The 4,611-nt window shown below is 38.7% G+C and overlaps 1 non-coding gene and 1 pseudogene across 1 annotated transcript; one reads left to right on the forward strand and one right to left on the reverse strand.

The window, feature by feature from the left end:
• Positions 1-773: 773 nt before the first annotated feature.
• On the reverse strand, positions 774-3,196 carry LOC105745998 (large ribosomal subunit protein uL6-like; annotated as a pseudogene).
• Positions 1,741-1,843, forward strand: LOC111763861 (U6 spliceosomal RNA). Its single transcript, XR_002796609.1, has one exon. It is a non-coding gene; the product is annotated as a U6 spliceosomal RNA (small nuclear RNA).
• Positions 3,197-4,611: the final 1,415 nt, after the last annotated feature.

A 4,611-nucleotide genomic window follows, 5' to 3' on the forward strand; every position in this document is an offset into this window, starting at 1 on the left:
GGGTATATTCCTAGTATGGATATTATCTGGTCACATGGCAAGTCTGTATTCAACTTTCTTAGGAACTGCCAGTCATGCACAGTGGCTGTATCATTCCACATTTCCACCAACAGGGAATAAGTGTTCCTAACTCTCTACATCCTCTCCAACACTTGTACTTTTCTATTTTTTTAATAGTGGTCATTCTAATAAGTGTGAAAGGATATCTTATTGTAGTTTGGATTTGTATTTCCCTAATTGCTAGTGATGTCGAACTTTTTATCATGTGTGTTTTGTCCATTTGTGTTTCTTCTTTGGACAAATGTCTATTCAAATCTTTTGCCCATTTTAAAATCAGGTTATTTGTCTTTTTATTGTTGAGTTACACTATCTTCTTATATATCATAGATATTAAATCCTTCTTGAATGTGTGATTTGCAAATATTTTCTCCCAATCTGACTTCTTCATTTATCTTTAATATAACTTATGGTGTCTATTACCACTCAGATGGTTTACAATTTTTAAGTGGTAAATTGGTTAAACTTTTTCCTTTTCTGGTTTCTGGTCTTTCTGTCCTACTATAACACCACACGAAGATGCATCTTTTTTTTTTTTAAAGGATATTGATGGCTTATTTTTTACACTTGAATCATTGATCTGCTGTATATGAAATTTCTGTCAGTGTATTATATAAGGTTAGGACAAAGCTCTAATTTTCTTTTTTTTTTTCAAGTTAAAGGTGAATTTTATTGCATCTTTAAAATTTCACAAATAAGTGATATTTATTTGCATTTTAAAATATCACAACTCTTAGATTGTATTCATCAGCCTGCTGAGCTGTTCCTTTTTCAGACATAGATACCATCCAAAAATTTTCTTATATCCTTGTTTTTAACTGTTGTGTCTTGTTGAATCAAAGCAGCTGAATTTGATTCAAGTTCAGTATCGTTTCCTTCAAGAATTGACTCATCTTTCTGAGCTTGAGATAATGAACAAGCAACACCTGCTCTCATCCAAGCCCTGCGAATGTATTTTTCACCCAAGAAATTCTGGATTTCAACCAGAGACCCATTCCTCTGAAAAACAATGTTGATGGGGAAATGAGCGCATGCAGACCTCATCTTGTAAAGGAAGCCCAGTGTAACCCCCTTGATCCGGTTCTGTACCTGACTACGGATAGTGCCAACTGTAGCCAGTTCTTTTGTATTTCCCCACTGCTTGTCAACCCGAAGCCCTTTCTTTTTCTTCCCAAGTAGACTGGGTTCTCCACTGATGTGACTGAAGTCCCCTGCAGGTTCCTCGGGGACACTTCACAATAACTTGTCATCCCTTCAGGCTGATGTCAACATTTTCTGGAATGTTGACAGTCTGGTTGCTGAGAATGGTCTTCAGTCTCACTGTAGATGTGGCAAAGAGCTGTAATTTTCTTTAGTTTGATAGTTGGTTGTTCCATTATCCTTGCTGAATAATCCATCTATCCTTTCAATACTACAGGCACACCTTGGAGATATTGCAGGTTTAGTTCCAGCCCACTGTAGTAAAGCAAATATTGCAATAAAGCAAGTCACATGGTTTATTTTTGTTGTTTCTCAGTGCATATAAAAGTTATATTGATATTATATTGTAGTCTATTATGTGTGTGATAACATTATGTCTAGAAAACAACGTACATACCTTAATTAAAATACTGTATTAGAAAGGAAAAAAACAAAGAGCCCCCCCACACAAAATAATAAAATAAAATACTTTATTGCTCATGCTTGCTTCAGCAGTACATATACTAAAATTGGAATGGTACAGAGAAGATTAACATGGCCCCTGTGCAAGGATGGCATGCAAATCTGTGCATGTTTGTTTGACTGTAAAGTTTTGGTAATGGATGATGTTGATCAGCACAACACTGTGAATATGACTGATGGCACCAAATTATATATGTGTATAAAAAAGGGGGAAATTTTAGGTCATGTATTTGTTACTAGAATGAAAATTAAAAAGAAAAAAACATGACTGTACAACACAGCGAGCCCTACTGTAAATGATGGACTATAGTTAATAGTACAATTATAAAAATGTTCTTTCATTAATTATAACAAATATCCCACACTAATGGCAAGGTGTTAATAATAGGCTGGTATACAGGGACTCTATTTTATATAATTTATGTGTGATTCCTGTAAACCTACAACTCCTCTGAGAAAAATATTAACAAATTATACATTGAATTGAATTTTAAAAACTTCATTGTTAAAAAATGCTAACCATCATTTGAGCCTTCAGTAAGTCATAATCTTATTTATTTATTTGTTTGTTTCTCTCCCCTTCCCCGCCCCCCCCCTCCAGTTGTCTGCTCTCTGTGTCCATTCGCTGTGTGTTCTTCTGTATCTGCTTGTGTCAGCGGCACCTGGAATCTGTGTCTCATTTTGTTGCAACATCTTGCTGCGTCAGCTCTCTGTGTGTGTGGCACCATTCCTGGGCAGGCTGCACTTTTTTCGTGCTAGGTGGCTCTCCTTATGGGGTGCACTCCTTGTGCGTGGGGCTCCCCTACATGGGGGACACCCCTGTGTGTCAGGGCACTCCTGGCACATATCAGCACTGCTCATGGGCCAGCTCATCACACAGGTCAGGAGGCCCTGGGTTTGAACCTTGGACCTCCCATGTGGTAGGCAGACACCCTATCTGTTGGGCCAAATCCAATGCCCATAATCTTTTTTGCTGGTGGAATGTCTTGCCTCCATGTAATGACTGCTGACCGATCAGGGTGAGGGTTGCTGAAGTTAGGATCAGTGTGGCAATTTCCTAAAATAAGAAATCAATGAAGTTTGTTGCATTGATTGACTCCTTTCATGAAAGATTCCTCTGTAGCATGCCATGCTGTTTGACAACATTTTACTCACACTAGAACTTCTTTCAAAATTGGGGTCTATCCTCTTACATCCTGCACTGCTTTATCAACTAAGCTGATATAATATTTTCAATTCTTTGTTGTCATTTCAACAATGTTCACAGCATATTCACCAGGAGTAGATTCCATCTCAAAAACCCACTCTCTTTGCTCATCCATAAGAAGCAGCTTCTTGTCTATTCCAGTTTTATCCTGAGATTGCAGCAATTAGTCAAACTTTCAGGATTCACTTTTAATTCTAGTTCCCTTACCATTGCCACCACATCTGCAGTTACTTCCTCCACTGAAATCTTGGACCCCTCAAAGTCATCCATGAGGGTTGGAATTAGCTTCTCCCAAATTCTGGTTCATGTTGATATTTGACCTCCTCAAATCACAAATGTTCTTAATGGCATCTAGGATGGTGAATCCTTTCCAGAAGATTTTCAGTTGACTTTGCCCAGCTCCCTCAGTGGAATCACTGTCTATGGCACCTATAGCCTTACAAAATGTATTTCTTAAAACATAAGACTTGAAAGTCAAAATGACTCCTTGATCCATGGGCTGCAGAATGGTTGTGTTAGAAGGCATGAAAACAACATTAAACTCATTGTACATCTCCATCAGAGCTCTTGGGTGACCAGGTGCATTGTCAATGAACAGACATACTTTGAAAGGAATCTTTTTTTTTTTTGAAAGTATGTCTCAATAGTGGACTTAAAATATTCCGTAAACCATGTTGTAAACAGATGTGCTATCATCCAGGCTTTATTGTTCCATGTATACAACACAGAGTAGATTCAGCATCATCCTAAGGGTCCTAGGATTTTTTCAATGGTAAATGAACATTGACTTCAACTTAAAGTCACTAGCTGCATTATTCCCTAACGAGAGTGAGCCTGTCCTTTGAGGTTTTGAAGCCAGACAGTGATTTCTCCTCTTTAGCTATCAAGTCCTAGATGGCATCATCTTTCAATATAAGGCTTATGATGGTTTGATGCTGGATGGACCCCAGAAAATCATGTCATTAGAGCTAATCCATTCCTATTGTAGTTGGGAATTTTTTATTAGATTACTTCTTAAGGAATCTTTTTTTTTTAAGATTTTTATTTTTATTTATTTCCCCCACCTCGTTGTTTTCTTTTTTCTTTGTTTTTGTCTTTTGTTTCTTTCCTTTTTTTTAAAGATTTGTTTATTTATCTATTTCTCTCCCCCCACCCTCCTCCATGTTATCTGCTCTCTGTGTCCACTTGCATTCTTATCAGCAGCACTGGCAATCTGTGTCTCTTTTTTGTTGCATCATCTCGCTGCGTCAGCTCTCCGTTGTGTTTGGAGTCACTCCTGAGCAGGCTGTGCATTTTTCACACGGGGCGGCTCTCCCTGTGGGACGCACTCCTTGTGCTTGGGGCTCCCCTATGCGGGGACACCCCCACATGGCACAGCACTCCTTGAGCACATCAGCACTGTACGTAGGCCAGCTAATCACACATGTCAGGAGGCCCTGGGTTTGAACCCTGGACCTCCCATGTGGTAGGCAGACACTCTATCAGTTGAGTCAAATCTGCTTCCCATCTTTCATTTCTGTTTGTTTCTTGTGTTTTTTACTTTAGCTATTTTTTATTTAGTTTGCCTCATTCTTTCTTGTGCTCATTGTCTGCTCTCTGTGTCCATTTGCTGTGTGCTCTCTGTGTCTGTTTGTCTTCTCTTTAGGAGACTCTGAGAACTGAACTGGGACCTCCCATGTGGGCGA

The sequence above is a fragment of the Dasypus novemcinctus genome, chromosome 25 (genome assembly GCF_030445035.2).
Source record: "Dasypus novemcinctus isolate mDasNov1 chromosome 25, mDasNov1.1.hap2, whole genome shotgun sequence".
Taxonomy (NCBI): domain Eukaryota; kingdom Metazoa; phylum Chordata; class Mammalia; order Cingulata; family Dasypodidae; genus Dasypus; species Dasypus novemcinctus.